Raw genomic sequence first — 27,026 nt, forward strand, 5'->3', positions numbered from 1 at the left:
TTTACTCTACCAGTTCCTAAAATTAGTGTTCCAAGCTCTTTGATGTGAAGAGTGAGGACTCATGGCATCCTAGGAGTTGTTCCAAGAGACTCAAACACTTTGACTCAGAGCAGGAGGAGAACTTTGAATAACAGCTGCACTGCACAGCCAGTGCCTGCAGATCTGGGACAAGCTATGTCTCCCTAACGGCACTTCAGGGAACTGGAGCTGGCCCCAACCAACGGGCCCAGTTATCTCCACCAGCCCAACCCAACAATGGGCAGAATGAAGATAGACCACAACATACTGCCACTGAAGAATATCACAGACCTTTCCCTTCCCCAACAAATCCTCCTGGCTCCATTGCCCAATTCATGCCAGGTACAGGATAGCCACTGTTAGGTTCTGACTCTAACATCTCTATTCCTATTGGAAGTATCCACTCCACTTAAACCCACTGTCTTCCTGATTGGTGACCATCTGTGCGCCCATTACTCTTAAAGGTCTTTGGGGCCTCACCATCTTCTGTGAACTGGCTGTGCATGAATATGCGTCCCTCTTCATGTATTGCTTTCCCCCACTGGAATGTGAGCTTCTTAAGAGCAGGGGCGACCTTAATTTTCTAGTTGCATTTCCTTCTATAACATAATGGACAAATGGTAAGCCTTTTCTTGAAGGTCTCCAGTGAGAGCAAGCCTACCATCTTCTGAGGAAGCCCATGCACTTTTGGACAACTCTAATTGCTAGGAAATGATTCCTTAAAATTAGCCCAAATCTACCTCACTGTAACTTCTATCTGCTGTACCAAATTTGGCTCTCCAGGACCAAATAAAATAAGTCCAATCTCGCTTCTGTGATTATGTATGTCTTCAACATGTTACATTGATCCAAGGCTAGAAAAACTATTGTTTCACATGATTTTAGGGTAACGGTGTCAGTTTTTAAGAGGACACACAAACTAACTAATCAATCCATCACTCAATGAACAGGCATTTCTCCAAAGCCTACTATATGCCAGTCACTGTGCTAAGTAGTGAAGATACAAAGACAACAAATGAAAGTGACTGATCCAAAGATTTCACATTCTAATGGGGGAGATAACACATACGGAAGATTTCAGTGGCAAATCAGGTGGAAAGGTCCCCTGGTCCTTTGGGCGAAGCTACAAAGCAGATATTAATGCCTCTTCTTTAATGCCATTTCCACTGATAAAATCATATCAGTTCCTGTTGTTAAAGCATTTGACAGTGCCAAGGACTTTGAGGATGTGAACTTTCCTTTCTGGGTCTTCAGTAGCTGTGGCTATAACACCCTGGTGACCTGTTGCCCTTAGAAGGAGCCTCCTGCCATGATGGTTGAGGGCATTGGGGTGGGAGCATGGCTATTCCTACGGCTCTTAGGTTCGGATCCCTCAGGATCTGAGGGGTGATAGCAGTTAGGGTGGTGGCAATTTGCCTTGCCTGGCATATGCCTCCTCTCGTTTCTCCCTAAGGGTGACCCATTGTTTTAGCTAGGCTAGCCTGTTTGCTCTGGGTGTGGTGGTTAGTTGGCATTTGGTGCCAGTAGAAGATTGAGGATGAAACATACCACTCACCTCCTGCCAGAGAAGTGAGGAATTTAGGGTGCAAAAAGAGACATACCTTTTTGGGCATGAACAATGTGGGAATTTGTTTTGCTGGGCTAGACTACATGTATTGTAATGAGAATTCTGTTTTATATTTTAAAAAAATTGCTGATTTGGGCAGAGGCAGAGAGAGGGACAGATTATAAATCCTTGTAAAAATAAATAAATAAAATGTTAAAAAGGAAAAAAAAAGAGAGAGTTGGGCCAGCTGACCTTTAATATCTCTCCCATGATTTTATACATAATTTTATGAGAGTTTGAAATCACTAGAACCTTCTTGAATCAGTTAGAACTGGACTGGAATTTGAAGTGTTTGTTTATTCTTGGCAAAGTCAGACTCTCTATTTATAAAGCAAGATTAAAAAGAATAAATTATCTCATAAAATGGACTCTGAAAACAAATTCGAGTTAGACTTGGTGTCTTCAAAGGTCCTTTTCAGCACTAAATCTATAATCCTATGAACCTCTTCCCATCAGGGCACGTCATTGGGTGGGAAGAGACATGTTTGAGCTGGGTGGTGTATCACAAGTCATATCTCAAATTAATTCCCCAATTAATTGAGCAGGGTTTGAGATGTTTTGCACCCCTCCTCCCCTAGAGGAAAAAAAAATTAAATCGACTTTTATCTATGCCACAGAAAAATAGAGGTAAGTAGGAAGAAAATGCTATTTCCCACTGATGGGATTATAAGAAAAAAACCCCCAAACTCTTCCAGATGTCTTTGATGTTTCATAATGCCTTGTGATAGATCCTCAGAGGCAGCCATAGAAAGGGTTTTGAAGATATCATTTTGAAATCCCACCTTCTGCTTTCTTTCGCTAATTTTGTGTTTTGCCTCACAACGGACATGCAGATCTCCTCCTAGCAGATGCTTGGAACTCTGTTAAATTCCATTTTACTTATTATAATAGAATCAAGAGGCAACATTTGTATGGTTTACTTGGGGATCTTTGGAGAAGTGATTCTGGGTAGTACAGAGGGAGAAGTCTGCATCAGGTCCCCATCTCATGTGTTGTTAGTGAGGGTGCCTCTCCAGCTGTTGGGAAGGGCACCCATAGAGTCACCCCTTGTTAAAACAAAAGGTCTTGGAGAGGAGAATACTACTGGATCAAATGGATCAAATGGGCAACTTTCCATTAATAATACAGCCAAATTCCATTATTGGGTAATGGAAAGGGCACTGGATATATGCTCAGAAGGATTATATTCTTACCAGATAGAATTGTAGCTCCCTGAGGGGCAGGGACACTTCAGTTTTTGGTTATATCCTAAAGCTTGTGATATAATAGGTGCTTAATAAATGCTTCCTGATGGACTGATTAATTATATCGAATCCCCCCCCCCCATTTAATTATTCTGTGTAAGAGATGGTACCTGAGATGTGTTACTTTGAAGCGAGCTAGGGATCCTTCAGGATAGAGATGAGGAAGGGATGCAGGCTGGACTGGGGGAGCCCTTGCTTAAAACATGAAGGTTGGAGGTGAAGCATCATACAGGTAGCAGCCCATCTAAATGAGACAGGAGATAATGTAAGAAGGGGAATAACATTTGACAATTATTAAAGTCTTACTCTGTGTAAGGTATGGGAAGGTGGAAAATGACAGTCCTTGATTTCAAGGGATTTATAATCTAATAAGGCAAAAGTTCCTAATCTGTGGACCAAGGACCTCCAGAAAATTTTGGGGTTATTGGAAACAGTCTACAAATTCATAATTACACAAAAAATGCCTCTATAGACTGTCCAGGTGATGTTTTGCACATATGCTCACATGGCTATTTTTCAAATGGATCCAGTTATTACAATTGACAAAACACTGGTCTGCTGGTGAGTATCCACTGTACTCATGAAATATGGAGAATAAGTCTCAAAAAAGGAAAAAAAACAAAATAAAATAGATTTTATTAATATCTCTTATGTTTATATTCCCTAGATTTTCCCATAACCTCTCCCTCCCTGTCCTAGAGAGCCATTCCTTATAACAAAGAATTTTTAAAGAGGGAGAAAAATTTTCACTATTATTATCAAAACCGATTAACACATTAAAAAAAGATCTGACTTTCTATGCAATGTTTCACACTTGTGAGATAGTTAATTTTAAACCAAGAGAGCACAATTTCAGGAAGGTGACCTTAGGCAGTCATCAGAGCATTATTGGAACAATGTCTGTGACCCCAGCACCATGTAGGTGACATTTGACACCTGATGTGACCTTTTGGTGTTAATGAAAGGAAAACAAAGCTGGACTGTATGATCTGGAAGCTGTATCTTCTTTCCCATGGGTCTCAACCGAGGCAGCCACATCCCTCTGTGATAGGTAACCTTGGAGGAAGCTGCTGTTCTCACTTTCCTTTAGGGGATAATCAGAAGATTTAGAAGGGGCATAATATTTTGAAAAGCTGTCATGTGAAAGAAGGATTAGATTTTCTCTGGTTGGTCCCAGAGGGCAGAGCCAGGACCAATGGAAGAAGGGGGTGGGGAGGAGTTCCAGAGAGGGAGATTTTAGCTCAATGGGAAGAAAAGAGAATCTAATAATTAGAGTTGTCCAGACTAGACGGGTGGAGCTGAAGGTGTAAATTTTGAGTCGTTGGACATTTTCAATGAGGACCTGATTTGTCAGGAATGTCGGTGCTTCCAATAGGGGTGAGACTAGAGGACACATAAGGTGCCTTGCTCCTCTGGGATCCTGAGATTTTAGGAGCTATGAAGCTGAGCTGTGAAGGATCTGGATAGAGATGAGAGAATAATAACAATAGCTGACATTTATGTAACGGTGTAAAGTTTGCAAAAACTATGCAAATAGTATCTTATTTGATCCTCATAACAGCCCTTGGAAGTAGGTGCTATTATTATCCATATTTTACAGATGAGGAAACTGAGGCAAACAGAGTAGCTTGTCCAAAGTCACACAGCTAGTCAGTGTCTGAGGCTGAATTTGAACTCAGTTCCTCTTGACTCCAGACCTGGCACTCTAACCACCTCGATACCTAGCATGATGGGAGAATAGATGGAATAGATGATCTTAAAGGCTCTTTCCAGCTCTAAATCTATGGTCCTGTATAGTCCTATGAGCCAATGATCCTCTGATGGTGGCTCTGGTGGGGGGTGGTTAATATCAAGCAAGGGAGCTTAGACTCACATTTGGAATTTGGGGATTCCCCCTCCACCCAGATGGAAGGGCCAGGTTGTACTTGTCACTGCCAGTCCCTTGCTGTCTTGCTGACTTTCTGAGAGGCATAGCTCAGCCATCTGCTCTGATTATGATCCTTTTCCAAGACCTAGGATAGAGGGGTAGCCCAATCTAAAATCCCAGAAAATTTGGATCCATAAAACCCATCTGTTGCAGAAGAGATTTAGCATCTAAGGGAAATATAGAGCAATGCATTTGAAGTTAGGAAGGCCTGGGTTCGAATTTCATCTCAGGTACTTACTAGCTGTGTGACCTGGGACAATTCACTTAATCTCTCTGAGCCTCAGTTTTCTCTTCTCTAAAATGCGGATTATAAGAACTCACAAGGTTGTTTTGAGGATCAAATAAGATAATTATGCATAAAACACTGTCTAAACGCTGGCTGTTAGCTGTTATTTCAAGGAAATCCCTTCACTAATGCCGCTGCTGCTTGGTACATGGGTGAATCCATACGTCCAACCCTCACCCACAGAGAGGCAAGGATTTGGTCTAGCCCTCTCATTTTACAGATGAGTAAACTGAGGCCGAGGGAATCAGACACACAGGTCATGTCTGAGGCAAGATTGGAACACCTGTTCTCCAACTTTGCGCCCAGAGCTTTTTATATCGTGCAGCACTGTTCATCCTCCTGCAAATGGCTGGCAAGGGGGAGGAGTGACATGAGGCAGGGAGAAAGGACTTAGTGTCTCTCTGAGAAAGACTCACTAGCATAGTTCTGTGGATATACAGACAGTCTTGAAGAGTAGACCCCTCTAAATATCCAGTTGTTGTGCAATGGAAAGATTATTGAGTGTGGACTCAGTGGTGCAGTGCATAGAACAGAGGGCCAGGAGTCAGGAAGACCTGAGTTCAATCCAGCCTCAGACACTTACTAGCTGTGTGACCCTAGGCAAATTACTTAAGCTTGTTTGCCTCAGTTTCTTCATCTGTAAAATGAGCTGGAGAAGGAAATGGCAGACCACTCCAGGATCTTTGCCAAGAAAACCCCAAAGAAGTTCATGGAGAGTTGAACTTGGCTTCAAATTCTGGGTCTTCCACTTGTCCTACCTGTGTGAGTTTTGGTGAGGCATATAATCTTCTTCCACTCACTCTCCTCCTCTATAAAAATTAGTTGGTTCAACTACTTGTCTTCTGAAGTTCTTTCCAGTTCTAGATTTATATGATTCTCTGATTCAGTTTGCTGGTAAGTCTATCAGTCAGTCTGTGAGGTGGCCTATCTATTAGGGAGCCAGTCAATGAGCTGAGCCGTTAACCAACATTTAGATAAATGCACTGCCCTACTTTCAGATGTTCTGCAGAATCTATTTTCCTTGTCACAAACAACTGAGACCAGGGAAGGGTTTCCTTGATGCCTCCTTTCCCTCCATGTAAATGTTTGACTCCACACCTGAAATCCTGCTCATGCAATCAGATCATTTCCCCATTCGCTGTTCTAATTGATATTAGCTGTTGACATTTTCTACCTTTTCCTTTTGGTGACGGCATAGCTTGTAAATGACATTGTGGCATTGGGACAAGGGGATGGTGATAACTGATGAACTTGGTTTGGAGCCCCCAACTCCTGGGCAGCTTTCTGGGAACAGGGTCATGGCTGACTGCTGGTAACTGGGGGCTCTGCCAGAGTTGTTGTCTCATGGGGGAGGCTCCATCAGGCAGTGAGGGGGCTCAGCTGGGAGAGTCAGGCATGATTCGGAGGGTGTGGGATGAACGAGGAGAGTGAGGATAGCTTCCTTGGAGACATGAGTTACTTACACCTCCAGAAATTAGAGCACACTGACTTCACTGGTGTCCTGGCTCGGCACCAAGGGCAGATGGACACTTAATAAATGCTAGGGTATCTGATGAGGGGGTAGGCTGCATATGGGCAAACTAGAAGACTGTGAGAACATTCTCTTTCTCTCCCCTCCTCCTTGTCTCTTTCCGTGTCTCCTGGCCTCATTTTTCTCCCCTTAGACCAAGTACAGACACTCAGAGAGGGATGGAGCTAGTCATCTGTGATATCTTCTTGGCTCCCTTCAGCAATAGCCACAGGCTCACGACATCTGTTTTAAAGCTGGAAGGGACTTCAGAGGTTATCAGATCTAACCCTGTCATTTTATTGTTAAGGAAACCGAGGTAGACAGAGGTTAAGGTAACGCAACTAGTAGGTGTCTGAGGCAGGATTTGAACCCAAGTCTTCCTGACTCCAAGTCCAATGCTTTAGCCTCCATACCATGCTAAGATAGATACCAATCCAGAAAGGCAGTGTGGTATAGGAGAAGGCAGAAGGGAAGGGAATAAGTATTTATATAGCACCTACAATATGCTTATATGCAGACACTGTGCTAAGTGCTTTTTAATTTTTTTATAATTATCCCATTTGATCCTCACAAGAACTGTGGGAGGAAGGTGCTATTATTACCCTCATTTTGTTATTGTTGTTGGGTAGTCATTTCAGTCATGGCTAACTCCATTTGGGGTTTTCTTGGTAAAGATAATGGAGGGGCTTGCTGTTTCCTTCTGTAGCTCATTTTTTAGGTAAGAGAACTGAGACAAACAGGATTAAGTGACTTGCCCAGGGTCACTAGTAAGTGTCTGAGGCTGGATTTGAACTCAGGAAGATGAGTCTTCCTGACTCCAGGCTCAGCACTCTATTTATTTCACCCCCTAGCTGCCCCATTTTGCAGTTGAGGAAACTAAGGCAGACAAAAATTGAGTGACTTGTCCAGGGTCACATACCTAGTAAGTGTCTGAGGCCACATTTGAACTTAGGTCTTCCTGACTCTGGGACTAGTGCTCTATCCACTGCGCCATCCAGTTACCTCTGCATCTATTCCTTAGTTGTAAATGTTCGGTGTTCCTTATTCTTTCCTTTCTTCTCTGTGTCAAGTTTTTCTCCCCTACAGCCTCCTAATGTGGGTTACCACCTTTTCTTCTTTGTTTTTGTTTTGAAGAATGCTTTCTTTTCTTTCAAGAAGTACTCTATGTACTATGATAACTTGGAATAAGAGTAAGGAAACATATCCCCAGGGGTTTCACCTTAGAGGGAAGCCAATCTAAACTTTTGGGATACATTGCTGGTATTTGTAACTTAAAGAAATAAATACATCAAACATTCTATGCAAGTATTTTAAAGATTCTTTGCCTATCATCCTTACTAAGAGGCTCATTCATCTTTTTAAAAAGTTTAATCAATTTTTTTCACTTCACAAAAGCTATTTTCTCTCCTTCTCATCTCCCTCCAACCCCAGTGGAAAAAAAAAAGTAAAAAAGAAAAAGAAAACTTGGAACATATCTATAGACAGAGATCAATAAAGATGGGTCTAGTCAACACAACTGCAGGCTTGCTCTTAGTTGGAATGCCAGTAGACTACTGCAGGCTTCAGGCCCTGCCAGCTCTTTGTACGGGTATGCAGAATCGTATTGACAGATCTCCAGATTCCCTACTGATCTCACTTTCCTGCCCTCATTACTCAGTTGTAGGCCTCATACTGGGTAAGAGTTAAATCTGAGACTTAGCTCTGAGGTCAAAGTCCCACACAGTTGCTAATCACTTCTTTTCCTGTTCTTTATCCAGTACATAGCCTCAGTTCCATGACCACAGCCATATGTCAGCTCCTCCTAGGCATCGTTCCCCTCATTTGTCCACACTGGATCTGTAACCTAGCCCTGGGGTCAGAGCAATAGAGTTAGTCCCTGTACAGGGTCAGACTAGCCCCTGTTGGATATGTGACTGTATTTTGCCTTAATGAGTAGCTGCAGGCTCCAATTTGCTCCCTGGGGTGGAAAGCTTTAGGTAGAGCCCCCCTGGCTAGACCTTTTCCCATTACCCACAGACCTCTGTCTCTGTCCCTATGCTGACCTGGGCTGGAAAATAACTCACTATGGGATTCCTTGGAATTTCTGACTATGGCTCTGTCTGGTGCTCTTTCTGGGTCTTTGTTGGAGAGTTGTTGGGTAGAGCTGAACTGAACTGTTTTCTCTTGCTCCATCATCTTTTTCGCATCCAATTTCCTGTCAATACAGTTATCCTTTCTGCATCACAAGGGTTAGGGGTGTGATCTGGAAAATCCACGCAAAATTTTTTGGCTCACCTTTTGTACCAGAGAAGTCTGATTTTTTTTTCTTTTATAGGGTGTTTACAGTACCTTACTGTAAAATTTAAGTTAAATATTTGGTCTTAGGCTGTGTGTTGCCTGCCGGCTTTTGTGTGTTGTCTGCGATGTCTACAAAACTCCTCCCAAATTCTCATTTAATTTCTTATGCCAACCGGCAATACATTGAAATGGTGATAGGGAAAGTCACAATGTGGAAGGGATAATTGTAGTAGCTTTCATGTCTAACTTGTGATGAACTACTGTGACAAATTCTCCATTCTTCTTCACTTGACTTGGGGGTCCAATCTCTAGAGACTGCAGAATCAGGCTTAGGGTATCAACCTAGAATCCAATTACCATTCAAGCTTTTTGTAATTAATTCTAATTACCTCCTCTTTTTTTTCTTGCTGATAGAATTAAGAGATCTTCCTGTCCTTCCTTGGCTGTAACACTTTCTCAAATTCAATTATATGTGAGGAATTTTTATGAAGCACCTGCTATGGATTCAAGATCTGCCATCTTGGCATCAAGGTTACATGTGCAACCTTGACAAAGTCACTCATAGGTTATAGGATCATAGATGCAGGGTGAGTAGGGTCTTTAGGTCCCATCTAGTCCAGGGGTGGGGAACCTGTGGCCTCAAGGCCACAGGTGGCCCTCTAGGTCCTCAAGTGTGGCCCTTTGACTGAATCCAAACTTTGTTCCGTGAAGTTTAGATTCAGTCAAAGGGCTGCATTTGAGGCCATAGAGAGCCACATATGGCCTTGAGGCTGCAGGTTCCCCACCCCTGATCTAGTCTAATCCCCTCACTTCATAGATGAGGAAATACTCAACCCCTTTGACTCTCAGTTTCTTCATCTGTAAAATGAGAGTGTTGGGTTCCTCTTCTGAGTTCTATAGACCCAAAGCTGAAAAATGACATAATCCCTGTTCTCAGGTAGCTTACACTCTAAAGGGTCATGGTGGAAGATATGACATGCACAGAAATCAGCATAATATAAAGTAAAATGTGATAAGAATAGAGGCAATCTGGATAAATTATTTTAATGTACTTGAAGATGGATAAATCTCTCTAATCCAAAGCAAAGGATCCCTCCCTCACCTTCTATTCTCAAATTTTAACATCAATGGACAGCTTCCTGGTGGTCATGTCAGAGAGTTACCTGACAGGCAGACCAAGAGATAATTGGAGAACAAGACTGGACAGCTATCTCCCATTGATCTGCTTTGACCAGTCACTTGTTGCTGATTTAAAATGTTTCTCTGGTCTGTCTTCAGATGACCTTTTTATTCTCCTCCAACATGTCTTCTGAAGTAAAAGGAGGGAGAGATTTCTGGTATTTGATGTGCTCTTTTCCTCTCCCATGCCTATGTGACTCATCCTGGCCCCGGGTTGAGTGAAGAATGGCTGTGTGCATGGAATAACATGTTAGCGCCTTCCCTTCCCTGTGGGAGGGAATTTACTACAATCCATCTTGTATGTGTCTTGTTTGCACATAGTTTGCGTGTTGTCTCCTCTATCATATTGTGAACTCCTTGAGGGCAGGGATGCTTTTGTCTTTTTTTAGTACCTTTAGCAAATAGCCCAGTGCCAGACATATAGCAGGCATTTAATGAAATGCTTATTGACTTGGCTTGAAAGTTTGGTGATTCAGAGATGGAAATATGAGGTGAGTCAATTGTAAAGTCATAAAATATAAATCTATAAGAGACCTTAGAGATAATTTAATCTACTCCTGTACCTATTTTATTTTTTAATGTTTTATTGTTTTTTTAATATCTTAGCACTTCTCCCCTCCCCATATTCTCCCCTCAAAAACCATCCCACATGACAAAGGAAAGCAGTTAAGCAAGGCTATCTAACAGTGTATGTGACATTCTATACCCATTGTCTACTACCTCTCAAGAGTAGGGGATTCAGTATCAGTGTTTTGGAAACAAATATGCTCAAACTTATTTCTATTATCCATCCATCCATCCACCCATCCACCCATCCATTATCTATCTATCTATCTATCTATCTATCTATCTATCTATCTATCTATCTATCTATCTATCTATCTATCATGCATCTACAGGGTGTTCCAAAAGTTTAAATCCAGTTTTAAAAATTAAATCTTAAAACTGCATTTAGACTCTCGGGACAGACAGACAGATAACACATTTTGTCTTTTCAAACAAATTGTAAGCTCCATGAGAGTAGGAGTTGTTTCATTTTTTTTTTTGGTATATTAGTATTTTGTATATTTGTATCCATTAGTATTTTGCATACATATTAGTATTCCCGGCATCAAGCACAATGCCTAGTATATAGTAAATGCTTAATAAATGCTTGTTGACTGATGCCTTTGTGTCATTTTCATTATTATTATTCATTCATTATTATAGCTGTTGGGAATATTGTTTTATTTTATTTTATTTTATTTTTTGCTATACAGCACTGTATACACAAGTCTTTCTGGGTTTCTTTGAATTCTTGGTGAGGAAATTGCTTCTACCAGAGCAAATCCACATGTTTTCTGAAATTTATCGGCAGATACATTACCTGGGGGCAATGAGAAGTTAAATGAGTTGCCCAGAGTTATGCAGCCAGGATATGTCAAAGGCAGGATTAGAAGCCAGGTCTTCCTGACTCCCGGTCTAGCTCTCTAGGAACTGTCTTCCTGCCTGTTGTTTTTAGGTAATCCAGTACTATTCCATCATATTCATGTACCACAACTTGACTCGCCATTCTACCAATCAAGGGGCACTCACTCATGTTACTTCCATGTTTTGCTACCATAAAACACATGCTATGACTAATTTGGCATATATGGCTCTTTTCCTTCTGTTATTGACCTCTTTGAGCATTTATCCAACAGTGGGAGAGCTGGACCAATTCTAGGAATAGTTCAGCAACTTTTCTTGCATGGTTCCAAGGTGTTTCCTAGGATGCTAAGTCTTTCCTTTTACAGGTGAGGAAACTGTTCGCTCATAGAGTGGAACCAACTTGGCAGAAGTCAGAAAGATTTGAACTCAAGTCCACTGACAGAATGAACTTGTGGTGAACTATTGTGGCAAACTCAAAGGCTATGCTAGGACTCCGTTTTGGTTTGATGCTCTGAAAACTCTTCAATCTCTTTTTTTCTCTGACTTCCCAATCCCTTTCGTATATTTACCCAACTATGTAAACAAGCATTTATTAAACAACTACTATGTTGCAGGACTGCACTAAGTGTTGGGGCTGCACAGAAAGGCAAAAAACATTCTCTCTCGTCAAGGAGCTCAGAAGCTCAAGGAGCTTTCCTCTAACGGAGGAAACAACATTCAAACGACTACATACAGATGAAATATATACAAGATAAACTGGAGTTAATCAACAGAGGGAAAGCACTGGCATTAAGGGCTGGGGGAAGGGGAAGGTCAGCAAAGGTTCCTTGGAGAAGGTGGGATTTTAGCTGTGACTTGAATAAAGCCAGGGAAGCCAGGAGGCAGAGATGAAGAAGGAAAGAATTTCAGTCATGGGGACCAGCCAGTGATCCTCCATTATTCCAACCTTTTTTCTCTTTTTCTTTAATTGAAACATAGAATGCCTTCACCTGGATGTGCAGGTCTGGAATTAAGAGGAACAGGACACAACTAGCTCATGGTAATAATGGTTTTCTTTCTTTTTTTATTAGTTCATTTTGATTTATCAACAATCACTTCCATAAACTTTTGAGTTTTAAATTTTTCTCCCCCTTCCTCTCCCCACCTCCCCAAGATGACGTGCACTCTGATATAGGCTATACATATAGATTCCATGGTAATAATCTTGAAAAACAAATCGTGTAGCTGTAGATTTAGAGCTGGAAGGGGCCTTACACGCTATTGAGTCCGCCTCCTAACTTTAAAGATGAAGAAACCTGGGCACAGAGTTAAGTGACTTACCCAGGGTTACACAGTAGATGTTGGAGCCACGATCTGAACCCATGTCTTTCTGACTCCAAGTCCAGTCTCCTATCTACTGTACTTTATAGCAGAGATGTCAAACTCAGATAGAAATGGGGGCCACTGAATTGCACATAAGGATCTCTGTGGGCCTCATATTGACTTAGAAAACCACATGTTAATATTATCTATGTTTTGTTGCATCTGCATTTATTTTTGTTAAATATTTCCCAATTCTGTTTTAATCTGGTTCAGGCCACACTTGGGCATTTTGTGGGTTACAAGTAACCTGTGTGTTTGACATCTTTGCTAGATGGTGTAATAGAAGAAGTCCTAGACTTGTGGTCAGTAGCCCTGGATTTGTTTTGTAATTTACTAATCTATATCAAATGGCTTGCTTTCTCAAAGAGTGGGGGAGGGGAGGAAGGAAGTGAGAGAATATGGAACTCAAAATTTAAAAAGAGAATGTTAAACATTTTGTGTTTATGTGTAATTGAGAAAAAAAAATTAAATGAGTTGTCATTTACTAGCTTTGTGATCTTGGACAAATCACTTCAGTTTTTTTAAAAAGCAGGGGTGGAAATGCTCATACTGACTCCCTCCCTGGATTGTGGTGAGGAGGAAATGAGAAACTGGATGCAAAATGCTCTGTGAACATTAACATGCTATATCAACGTCAGCTCTCATCATTCAAATATTCTTGGATCCCCAGAGCTGAGTCTTCCTCATCATTAACCTCCGCTTGTTTGAGCCTCTGTGATTTCAACGGAAACAAACCAGGAGATGGAAAGGAGATCTGACAGCAATGGTTTCTCTCAGAGGGCTCATTGCCCCAGCATGACTTGCTGCAGTGACTCCCAGATTGAGTCAGGAAATGTCGATCCTAGTCCTGGACCTGCCTCTAGCAGCCTATGGTGAACATCTTGGCACAATCACCTTACCTTCTGAGCTTTCATTTTCTTTGTCTATGAAGTCAGATGGCTAAAAAGGTGATTGCCAAGGTCAATTCCATCCAGGGCATTGTGTAATTCTAAAAAGGTCTGTGAGTTCATCATCTTCCTCCCTAAACCCTCTGACCTTTCAGGAAACCTGACACACCAACCATCTCTGAGAATGCATACCTGTAGCCAACACATTTCTATTGATAAAAGGGAGTTTTGTTTCCTCATTGCACCTCTGGAATCTCTAAACTTGGGGGACTTTCATTTCCTTCCAATCAACAGTTTTGGATTCATCTCTGACTCTTTCTTCTCTGCCTCTCTTCCCACCTCCCATTTCTAACACATTGTTTAGTCTTGTTAATTCTCCCTCCACAACATTTTTTGGATCTGTCCCTTTCTCTCCACTCATACCACCCTGCCTTCCCCCGACCCCAGTTTGGAACTCCTCACTTCTTGCCTGAACTGCTTCAATAGCCTCTTTCTTAATGGATGTTGAAGGTTCCAATCACTCTCACCTTTGGGTTACGCTCCCTACATTCCATAGGTTTTTCTCCACCAAGCTCCAGAAGCCTTCCCACCCTGGAAGACCACTCTGCCCTGTGGCCCCTTCCTATAATCAGTCAGTTCCTCTTAGAACCTCCATTTTAAGGAAAGTACCAAGGCCAGTTATATTCACTCTTTTATCCCCCCTCTACGCTCTGCTTCTAACTCTCTAGACTTCTGAGTCTAGCTTTTTATCTGGTTCTTAGTCTACGATTAGATTCTATTATTACTCTATGGTTCTCTGATTATTATAGGGGCACCTATTACCTAAATTCAATGTCAAATGCTGATTACATTGTGATAATAGCCAAGTCTTTGGCTTCTTTTAGGAATAAGATTTTGGTAACCCAGTGAAATGAGAGAGAAGAAATGTTAGTAGTGTTCCTGGTTAGGACTCCAGGTCCAAGGCATCAGTGTGTTTCCCAAACCCTCCTAGGAGACAGTGATCCAGAACAGATTGGGTCTATAAACCTATCAGCCAGGCCTGGGCACTTCCATTTGGAAATATTTCTCTCTGCAAATACAATTGCATCACGCCACAGAGTATGTGGGGGAAACAGGTCCATTTAATTTTGGCTTTAAAAGATACCAAGAGGGGGCTGTTGACTCATCTCCCTGGCACAGAAACGAGGATGTTATCAAATTAATTTCATTTATGAAAAGTTCAAATACTCAAGGGGCTGCTGGAAAGCCACAAAACCACACAATTTTGAGTGGAAAGCAAAGAAGCATATGGAAAAGATGAATTCACTAATGAACGAGAAAATAAAAGAATAGCCTTCTATTGGAAACTGGCACAAAAGAGTGGAACATAAATTTTGAAGTTTGCTTTTATACGATGCAAGATGAAAGATGGGAAGGGATACACTGAGGCTCAGTTGTGCTCCAAGTCTCTTTGGTACCATGGCTAAATGAAAACAGCCCCAGGTCGTTAAAGAACTGTACAGGTAGTTTGTGCGTGATTAAATGTGACATGCTTCTGAAAAGAAAATTTCTGTTCAGTGAATCCTGTTTTTTCATAGACTTCCAATTTAAACTAAGGGATGGGTTCTATTGAACAATAGTTTGGAGTCTGATACAATGAGATCACAATTAGGAATTATAAAAAATAACTGAAAGAATGTATTTAAAGAAAGTCCTACTTCAATGCATTGTTGTTAGGTGGTGGTGATCTGGGGTTCCTTAGGGCAATGCCACAGAGTGGCTGCAGTGCTGTTGAGAGGAACAAACTGGAAAACGTGACATAACAAAATGAATACCAGACCTGGAGTTTATAGGGTCTTAAATCTAGAGATGGAAAGAGCCCCAGGGGCCATCGAATCATCTCTGCATTTTACAGAGAGAGAAACCGAGGCCAGGAGGTTAAGTGACTTGTTCAAGGTCAGACAGGCCAGAATTTAAACACAGGTCATGTGACTCCAGAACCAGTGCTCTTTCTGTTGTACCAGGAAAACTTGGGTTCAAATCCAGTCTCTGAGACTTGGTAGCTGTATGAACACTGGCCACTCATTGCTCTTTCTAAATAACCTCGGTTTCCTCATCTCTTAAATGGGGATAAGATCCATATGACCTAGGTGGTGGTGCTATTGAGGGTAGAGCTAGAGGGGGACCATGTGGGCCCTCTAGTCCAGTCCTGTCATTTTACACATAAAGAAACTGAGGCTCGGGGAAGTTAAGTGACTTGTCCAAAGTCACACAGAAAGTAGGCACTGGGGGCAAGATTGGAACCCAGGCCTTCTGACATCAGCCAGGGCACTAGATGTAAAATTGAGAAGACATGGTTTCAAATCCTGCCTTGGGTTTAGTTGCTGTATGACCACCGGTAGGTCACTTCACTTTCCCCATGCCTCCTATGTAAATTGGGGAACTGGACTTGGTGGGTCCTAAGAGTATTTCAGTTCTGAACCTATGCTTTGATGATCCTGTTTGACCAGGCAACACACGAGGATTGTTTATTAAGTCTGAGGGGAGAGGGCATTGTTGTTGTTGGGTTTTTTTTTTGCATTGATGAAGAATTCATACCCATGAAACCAAGAGTTTTTGAAATTTTGAAACTTTAAAAAGAAAAATAATTTCTTAATGAATGAATGAATGAACTCAAGGTATCTATGGCCTTATCAATGTGGGTATACCAGTTTAGATCACAACTCTTCCATAGTTTAGATCCGACTCTTTCATCTTCTATTCCTTCCTTCAAAATTTCCAAAACTTTGCTTCCACATTTCTATTTCTTGCTTCAGAATTTAGCTCGAGCACCATCTTCTACATGAAGCCTTTCAGATCCCTTCAACTATTTGACAACAATCCCCCCCAAATACCTAGTATTGATTTTGTCTGTACTTATACATGTATAGGTGTTGTCTCCCGCAATGGAATGTAACTTCCTTAAGGGCAAAGAATGTTTCATTTTTGTCTTTGTATTCCCAAGGCCTAGCATAGCTCCTAGTATATAGCAGATGCTTAATAAATACGTGTTGATCAAATGTTGATCTGATGCAATTCTTGCCCCTACTGGTCTCTAAGTACTTTGTAGAGAATCCTACCCAATATGTTATAGGCCTTCAGCTGCACTGGGAACTCATCAACAATCTTAAAACAATTACAAGAGATGAAAGCAAGGTCTTGTAACAGAAGATGAGTGTGAAAGTGACATTAAATAGAGGCTCCAAAAAGAACTTGCCAGTGGAAGAAGGAGTCTGGCACAGCAGAGGGATATTCCAGAAGGCCATAAGAACTCAGGGAAGTTCCATAGCTGAGTCACAGTGGCTATATCATTAGTGAGAAGGGACCATGAGCACAACAATCCAACTGACAAAGATGGATGCAGAAAGATGGCCACCTGAGGGTGGAAGCAACTGGAAGGGGAATGACCCTTGAAGGACAAAAGAAGGCCAGCCATGGACTCAAGAAAATATTTCTAGGTAAAAAAGAGTTGTGAGTTTACTCTTTGGATAGATGTGATCTCCACATATGCTTCCTCATGACTGCCATCCTCCATGTTAAATTCCAGTTTTCTCCTGACTCTGGGTGTACTTACAAGAGAGCTTACCCCCAGATTGTATGTGGTGGGGATGTTCTGTACCAAATGTCTTTACTATCCTACCTTAGTAAAATCCTTTGCTAAATGTTAATTGGGCTTAGATAATTATTGTTAATGGAAAACATACCTATTGAGGGCTTATGACTTGTGAGTTACATTACTAGAAAACATCAGAAAAATGCCACAGTTTCCAACAAAATAAACCTGGGGAAGAAGGTGGTAGTAATCATCCTCTTGGGAATGAGAGTTGAAAAGTAGTCCTGAAGGGGGTATAAAAGCATGATCAGCTTGGGATCATTGAAAGCAATATACAGTTTGCAACCTCTCATCCAGCTTGCAGAAAAATTCTGATGCTTCCTTGGAGGTAAGCTTATGTTTTGAAAAGCTATGTACAAATGAAGCTCTGATGGGCTGAATCAAGCTAGAAGGGCTTCAGGTGACTGATGATTACTATTGTCTGAGAATCAGCCTAGCTAAGGATCGTAGGCTCCTTATCATCCCTCGATAAAGAATTCTTCAGCTATGGCAAATCATGATTCGGAGCAAAACCTTCAGATTGGATTGTGTCTAGAACTGAATTAATAACACTCTTAAATTTAGTAAGATTCAAAATACTAATAATATACATCCTCTGAGTTCTCTCCACTTCTACAAGTCTATGCTTCCAGTGAGCCATATTTATAAGTATTTTTAAATACTGTATTTAAAATATTTTTATGTTTTGATATGAAGATCAAATTGAAGTAAAAATATAGTAAAGATACAAGAAATTGGGTCATTAACTGCCTCTGCCCAAATGCTCACAATAGCAAGAGCAGGGTATGAAGCTTTACTAATTTACCATTTTATTTTTGTTTCACCCCCATCACATGCCTCTTTGCTACTAATCCCTGGCTAATATTTCTAGATTGTGATCGACTCTTTGGGCAGGAGGAGCTAAGGGATGTGATTATAGACTTGGAATATCCAGGCCCCACTGTCTGTAGAGACATTAGGAAGCTTGGCAACTAGCTAATATCCGACATCAACCAAAAAGCCTAGAACAATGGAAAGAATGCTGAATTTGGAGGCAGAGGAGCTGGGTTTGAATCTTAGTTCTGCGGTGGACCTTGGGTAAGTCAGTCTAGGATGAAAGGACTTTAAGATAGCTTCTCATGTTAATTTCAAGAACGTCCGGAATATTTGGGTCTTTGGTTTTGGACCTTATGATCTTATTTACTCCCAACTGTCAAGCCTAGAAGAGTGTTGGTGGTTGGCAAGCACCGGATTGTTGGCTCAGTGATAGAGGAAAGTCTCACAATCGCCCATGCAGGGTTTGTGTGGGAGGAGGGTGGGCAGAGGGCAAGGCTGCAGCGACTTGGGTTATCCCCTCATCCAGGGACCCAGAGTGAAGCTGCCTGTGACATGGAGCTAGAAGGAAGATATGGGGACAGAGGCACAAATGGGGACAAGGATGTGATCATGGAATGGATCGATCAATCAATGAAAAAGCATTTATTAAACACTTACATCGTGTCAGGGGCTGGGCTAAATTCTGGGGATATGATGAAAGGCAAAAAAAAGAAACAATTTAGGAATTTAGATCTAGATGGTACCTCAAAGGCCCTATAGTCCACTGATGATCCAATTTTGCAATCAATTAACCCATAAGCCTTTATTAAGTTCCTGCTTTGTGTTGGGGTCTAGGGATACAAAACCAAAAGTGAAATAATCCCTGCCCTCAAGGATTCTATGCAAATACGGGTATAAATAAGACACATAAAAAGCAAATACAGGGTAACTTGATATATGGGGGCATTAACAGTGAGGGGGAGGGGAGGAGGGGAGGCATGAATTTAGTCTTCAAAAGGCCTTCTACAGAAGGGGAAGGTTAAGCTACCTTGTGTTAAGTTAGAATTTATTCTTGTATGTACTTATAATCAAGAAAACTAGTCTTGCCTGGTAGAATGTAAGTTCCTTGAGGGCAGGGACTATTTTATTTCTGCAACACAGTGTTTGGCTCAGAGTAGGCACTTAATAAATGCTTATTGATTTAAGTGTGAATTTATGACTTAATTAATTCAAGGCAATTATAAGATCTTAGGTTTGGACAATATCTCAGAATTTCTAGCCTGCCTTAGATTCACTTGAGTGAGTCTATATTAAATGAAAGTTAATCAGATAGTTTTTCCCCTCTCTCTCATTTTATGATAAAGAAGAACCTTCCATTTCATAAAGAAAATTCCATATGAACTTCTTTTCATAGTCTTAGGAATTCTTTCACCAGCTTTCACTGGAAAAACCTCCCCTTTCCTTGAGATCACCACATGGGATAGCTCCTCATGATGTTTCCAGTGATTCTGGCTTATGAGTGTGGCCATGTATCTTTGTCTGGAATTCCCCTCATAGTTTGTGGCTTTTTAAATTCACGACATGTTTCATAATCAAACTAATGGAGCTGGAGAAATATAGGATGTAGTTAAGCCCCTATTGAGATGCTTGGCAGGAACCTCAAATTGCTAATGCTTTTTGCATCCATATTTTCTGTCCATAGGAGAAGTAAAGGATGCCTGCCCTCGAGAGAAGCATTATCCAGAAAGACTGCCCAAGACTGGTCAGCTGGGATGTTTTCTGATTCAGGGCTAGCTAGAGTCTGGAGTTTTTCTCACCCTCCACTGGAAGGCTCAATGCACTATAATGCAACCACTCTAGTTTCACTCCAATAATTGCACTGCTCTCTTCTCATTGTCTTTCCTTATGTTGTCCTTAATTGTATCAGGCAGGCTGTTGGACCAGGATGGTGGCAGGACTAGAAACCAAGCTAGAGTTTGGTTTCTGGAGCTGGAAGGGATCTTCATGATCATCTAGTCTACCTCTTCACTTTAAAGATAAGGATACCAAAGCCTAGAAAAGTTAAGTGACTTGTCTAGGATAACACAGATGTGACTGGTTGAATAGCTTGGGATATTTGGAGGTTGGAGAAGAAAAGAATTGGGGGAATTGGTCAAGATGGCTTCAATGGAACTTTCCATCTATGATCTTATGAATTAAAGACAAGGGATTGAAGTTCATAATTTTCCAACATTTTGCAGACCACTGAGTGGGCTTCCTTGAGAGATGGTTCCCATATTGAATGTGTTTAAGTGGATGCTGGGAGAGATGACCCTTTGTAAGGGATGTTGTGCTTTAGGCATAGGCTGGACCAGATGACCTCTGAGGTCCCTCTGAGCTCGGAAATTCTATGATTGCAGTCATTTCTCTTGCACAAAAGACATTGTTGGACAGAGTCTCAGGGTACACTCCCCTTTCATTGATGGTAGAGTAACACATAAAGGCTCTTCTTGATCTCTGTACTGAAAAGTGAAGTGGCTGACTGGAGGGATGTTGCATATCTCACTCATGATCCCAATGCACTGATAGGCACAATAGTAAAGTGTGAGCTTAGCTCTAGGGCAATTCACAGAGTTAAAATACCCATGATACAATTAATATATAATAAAAATGCAAATCACTTTCCTAATTTCCATAAAGCAAGATGAACAAAGACCAAGAGACCATAAGGCATAATTATTTTAAGACCTTGATGGCAAAGTAATCACTTTATGATAACTTCTCACCCAGATGTATTGTAAACATTTAAACTGTGTTAATTTTGATCACTTACAGTAAAAGCACAAAAGATGTACTTCCCAGAGCTAATATTTTGAAGTCATTCTCCATTCCAACTCTTGTAGGAGACAGTCCATAGAATCATAGGTCTGGAAGGACCCTGAGAAGCCAAGGAATCCAACCTGCTCATTTGACAAATGACAAAAGTGAGTTTAAGTGGTCAAGGTCACATGGTTTTGGAGGTGGGAGTTGACCCCAGGTTCCCAGACTTGGGGAAGTCACTGTGGCCCCCTGCCTCCCTTGATCATGTGACTGTGATTTTAAATGCGTCAGTGTGCATGAAATGGCAAAAGATCATTAGGCAAACATCTCACTAACTTTGAGGAAGAACAACTATAAAAATCCTTGCACTGGGCTTCTGTTTAGTCTTCTATTTTTAAAGTCAGTTGTTTCTATAACCTTTCTTGCTTAGAACTGTGAACATGGGAAAACATGTTTTGTGAACCTGACTTGATAGTATGATATTTAGGAATTAAAATATAGTTTTGAAATATACATATATTTTCACGAAATAAATTATAGACCTAGTGTTTTTTTTTTGTTTTTTGTTTTTTTTTGGTGAGGGGGAAAGGGTCAAAGTAAGGCAGCACAAAACTGTGATTTCAGTGGTGTAGGGAACTTCCAGTGAGAAGAGTCCCTCTATCTATGCAGATCAACACCATCTAGGGCATCTTGTCTCAGAGAACTGCCCGGGACAACATGAGGTTAGGTGACTTACTCAGGGTCATAGAGCCAATATGTGTCAGAGTTGGTCTTGCTGGGTTCTCACTGGCTTTCTTGCTGCCCTTACACATGTAGTTTCATCTCTTATATCTCTTATCTCTGGACCTTTGCACTAGTATTTTACTACCACCAAAAGTTCCAGCATCAATGACAATATTAGTACTTTATATTCATAACCTCATTTCTATCTCATTATAACTGTGTGAATTGGGCAGTACATACATCATCATCACCTTCGTTATAGAGATAAGGAAACTGAGGCACAGAGAGCTCAAGGTGATTGGCTTGTTGTTATATAATCGGCATTAGCAGTAATCCCAGTATTACAGATTTAGAGTTGGAAGCTGATCTCAGAAGTCATCTAGCCCAAATCCTCATTTTATAACTGAGAAAAAGGGAGGCTCAGGAGGTTGGGTTCCTTGCTTTGTTGTTCAATTCTTTCAGTCGTGTCTGACTCCCCATGACCCCATCTGGGGTTTTCTTGGTAAAGATACTGCAGTGGTCTGCCATTTCCTTCTCCAGCTCATTTTGCAGGGGAGGAAACTGAGGCAAACAAGGTGAAGTGACTTGCCCAGGGTCACAGAGCTAGCTAGTAAGTGGCTGAGGCTAGATTTGAACTCAGATCTTTTTCAGTTCTATCCACTGCACCACCTAGCTGCTCAGGTTACTTGCTTAAAGTCACATGAATAGAAACCATCAGAGGCAAGATTGGAATCCAGGTCCTTTGACTTCAAAGCTAATGCTCTTTCTAACACAACTGACACCTGTTCCAACACATACCCACTGATCCACAGGACCTCATATCATGCCCATCAGTGGAATGACCTGTGCTTGTCATTTTCCTCTTTTTTGGTTCTCAGTTTCCTCATTTGAAAAATAAGGAAGGTGTACTCAGCTATTGAGGTTCCTTCCAGCCCTAAGATTCTATTGTTCCAGGCTTTCTGACACAGTTGATCTGCTCAGGGATGATTTCCATGAAATCCAAAGAAGATCCTTGGACCCCCCACCCCCCAGCATAGCTCCTGGGCTGATTTAGGAGTCATCGGCTCTAGGTCTCAGTCCAGATGGCAGATGGGCCGCCTGAGCTAAGTATCACAGACACACATCCATCAGGTGAGAAGTGTCTGCCCGATACTTTCCCTCTTCCTGCCCTTCTTCCTGTAGGGCATGGGCAGGTCCTGGATTTTCCCATGATTCATCATTTGGAGTTTTATGGAAACGTTTGTCAATTTCTAGGGTGGATGCTGTCTAATGCGACGAGCTTGTCATGTATCCTTTAGAGCAATCATCATAACTAACCTTTATGTCATGTTTTAAGACTATTGCTCTATGGTGTACAATAACTCTACGAGGCAGGCAACTTGTAGTCACCCCCATTTTATAGGTATGGAAATTGAGGCTGAAAGAGATGAAGTGACTTGCCCATCCATGTATAAGAGGCAGGGTCTGAACCTATAACCTGCTGCCTTCCATTATCAATCAAACAATCAGCATTAATGAATGTCTTGCTTTGTCCTAGGCACTGGGCTAGGCACTAAGAATGCTCCTGAGAGTTTGTATTTTAACAACACATGCATATATAGTGTTGATTTCATACAAACAAATCATATTACCAAGTAATCTTGGAGTGGAGACACTTTCATCCAGGGTGGTGGTAGGGGGAGATCGGAAAAGTCTCTTGCAGAAGGGAGAACTTGAGATAAGTCTTGAAGGAAATCGGAGATTTTAAGTCATGGAGGTAGGAGGTAGTACATTCCAAGCAGTACAAAGGCACGGAGGTGGAAGAAAGCCTTCTGGATGAGGACCGGCAAGTAGGACAGTATTGCTGGACTGTGGAGTCTGTGGATGAAGACTTGTCAAGGTCATAAAGGTTTGAATAACCCTTTGGGTTCCTAATCTGTATTGTCAGAGAGCCATACTAACTCCCTACCCCAGAATTTTGTTGTGCAGTTATTTTTCAGTCATGTCTTACTCTTCATGACCCCATTTGGAGTTTTCTTAACAAAGATACTAGAATGTTTTGCCGTTTCCTTCTCCAGCTCATTTTACATATGAGGAAATTGAGGAAAACAGGGTGAAGTGACTTGAACAGGGTCACATAGTAAGTGTCTGAGGTTGGATTTGAACTCATGATGATGAGTCTTCCTGATCCCAGGCCCTGAGCTCTATCCACTGTGCCACCTAGCTGCCCCAGAATAGTAATTCCTATTTATATTGTACATTATAGTTCAAAAAGTCTTTCCTTCACAACCAATCCATGAGGTAATTCAGATATTCACATATCACATATTCACATTAAGGAGGAGGAAACTTAGGACCAGGGAGAAGTCAGATGACTGGTCAGGCAGTTGGTAAACATCTATTAAACACTTATATGTGCCAGGCACTCTGCCAAGCCCTGGACATGCAAAGGAAGGTGAAAACAGTCCCTCACTCCAAGGAATTCACATTCAAATTGGGAAAACAACATGTTAAAAATTGTACACACAAGATATATACGAGTAGATGAGGAAAGAATTCTAGAGGGAAGCTACTAACAGGAAAGGTCTCTTGAAGAATTTGAGCTATCTTAAAGGAAGCCAAGGATGCCAGGAGGTGCAGGTGAGTGTTCTAGAACACCTGAGGCAAACCTATGGAGGTGGGAAATGGAGAGTTGTATGTGAATAAAGAGCCAAGAAAGATCTCCAAGCCATGTCTTCCTATCCTGAGTAATTTTAGTATGGAGTCCTTCATATGCCTGTTTTTGTTGACTTTCACATAGAGCACTTCCCCCTTAGCTCCCTAGAGAGACACAGTGGGCAGCAATGAAATAGAAATAGAGGGGGGAGGAATAAGTGAGGCAAAACTACACAGCTTCCCAGCTGAGTCTACCAGTGTAGACTGTGGTGCACCTCTGTGCAGAAGGGAGCTACCAAGTCCACAGCTCTCCCCACTGAGCTATGCTGCCTTTGTAGTCCGAGGAGATCTTACAAGTTAACCCAGTTTTGCAAAGATCTTCCCAAGCAGTCAGCTCATCTTATACCGTGTTCCTCCCTAGCATTCAGAATGGTGCCAAGTAATGTTAATTAGGTGTCCAGGAAGGCAGTCATGGGTGAATTGCTTATTCTCATGTCGTAGACAAACAAACTGAACAACTGCTAATTGCGTGGAGCGTGAAACAAATTATTTCTGAGGATGCTGCTAAATTAGGTGAAAATATTATAATGGCAAAGTATTGGGTGATTTAGTAAACAAAATAACTGGAACAATGAAGCTAGAGCTCCAGAATCATTATACATGGAGGTTTTATTTTGGTTTTCAAGGGAATGCGCAATTGCCTGTTGACATTCGGTGTCTAATGAAGCAATTTGTATACTAAATGATGGCACCTGTGTGCCCCTACCTGGTCCTGAATGCCTGAGCAGCAGATATCAGCTTATCTCTAGGGTCACATCCTCCAAGCAGATACATCAAAGTCTTGTGCTGGCCCCTAGGAAAGGCAACAGAAGCACTGAATTGGACTTGGGAACTCATGTGGTCAAGAGGAAAGGGCAAGAATGCTGAGCCAGAGGGCACCATTTGAATCTCAGCTGTACTGTCCATTACCCATGTGTCTTTGCTTGTCCCTTCAGCTCTGTGGATCTCAGTTTCCTCCTCTCTAAAATTAGGTGACTGGACTGGATCATCTCTCAGGTTTCTCACAGTTGGACCTAGGTTTCTTCCTCTGTAAAGTGAGAGGGTTGAACCACATCATCTTTAAGATCCTTTGAGGCAAAGTGGCCCAGTAGATAGAATTCTGGATTTGGAGACAGGAAGACCTGGATTCAGGTCCTGAAACCAATACTTGCTAGATATGTGTGGCCTCGGGCAAGTCACGTAATGCAGTAATGCTTCACAAACATCAGAGTGCTATCTGTGTGTTAGCTATTATTATTATTATCTTTGATTCTTCCTCTCTTCTTTGGAAAAGATGACAATAATGAATCACTACTAGGCCCCAGTTTCCTCATCTCTAAAATGGGTTTGATGGTTTTTGGGGTCCCTTCCAGTTCTAACTATAAGATTTTATGGTCCTAGGATTTAGGGCAAGTCAGCAAACTTGGACAAGATGGCCTCTGAGAGCCCTTCCAGTTCTGGAATGACAAATCCATGCTTTTCAAAACCTTCACATAATACTGAGTCCCTTAGACTAGGTCTGTTCACTGTCACAGCTGAGTCACTTGAAAGAATGGATGCATGTTGATATTACAATGGGGTATCTGTGCAGTATGGTAGAAATAGCCAGGATTTGGGGTCAGGAGATCTAGGTTTGAACCTCTACTACCTCTATTTGCCTTTGTGATTGTGGGCAAATCATGTGATCTATCTGTGCCTCAGTTTCCCCACCTGTGTAAAGAAGCTGGTGGGCTAGATGGCCTCTGAAGGTCCTGCCAGCTCTGGATCTCTGATCTTGTGAGTATGCTGCCATATCTCTCCCCAGTTCTAATGTGCTGCTCTTGATATATAGAGATAACCCTCTTGGCCACCTCTTTTTTCTCCCCCTAGAGGGGAGAGGAAGGAAAATATGTTGGTGTTGATAGGACTCTAGCCTTCTGGGATTGGCACTGGATTTGGAAGGCCTGATCCTTACCAGATGACCCAATTTTGTACCTCCAAGGATTCATAACAAATCAAACGATTAACCCAGACATTGCAATCCACTGAGGGTTGAAAAAAAAGTCTCATTAATGCTCATATCAGTTCACAGTCCTTGCCAAACTGTTTGGCTTTAATGAGCTGCATGACTTAGTACAAATGACTTCTACTCTCTGGAGCTTGATTTTCTCATCTTTAAATCTAGAACGCTACTGCTACTATTACTAGTACTATTACTGCTACTGCTACTGCTACTACTACTACTACTACTGCTGCTGCTGTTACTGCTACTGTTGTTACTACTACTATTACTACTACCATTATTATTTATTATTATTACTGTTACCATTACTACTCCTATTATTACTACTACTACTACTACCACTATACTACTATTACTCTTACTACTACTAGTGCTGCTGCTATTACCAGTACTGCTATTATTTGTCACAGGGACTATGGTGTTTTGGAATGATCACTGGATCTGGTTTCAAATTCCAGTTGTGATATACTTCCTATTTATGTAACCTCAGGCTAGTCACTCACTTTCTCTGTCTTAGCTTCCTCATCTATAAAACCGTGAAGATGATCCCCAAAGTTCCCCCAGCCCTAAATACTGCGGGTATTTTCAATCTCTGTGAAGTGGCCTACTCCTGAAAAGTTGGGTTTAAATCAGTTTTCATAAAGCTGGATCATATTTCTTAGGTGCTGGGGAGTGGGTATTCAGAGGAATCTATTGT

The sequence above is a fragment of the Phascolarctos cinereus genome, unplaced genomic scaffold, assembly GCF_003287225.1.
Source record: "Phascolarctos cinereus isolate Bilbo 61053 unplaced genomic scaffold, phaCin_HiC Scaffold_5;HRSCAF=322, whole genome shotgun sequence".
In the NCBI taxonomy this organism is placed as follows: domain Eukaryota; kingdom Metazoa; phylum Chordata; class Mammalia; order Diprotodontia; family Phascolarctidae; genus Phascolarctos; species Phascolarctos cinereus.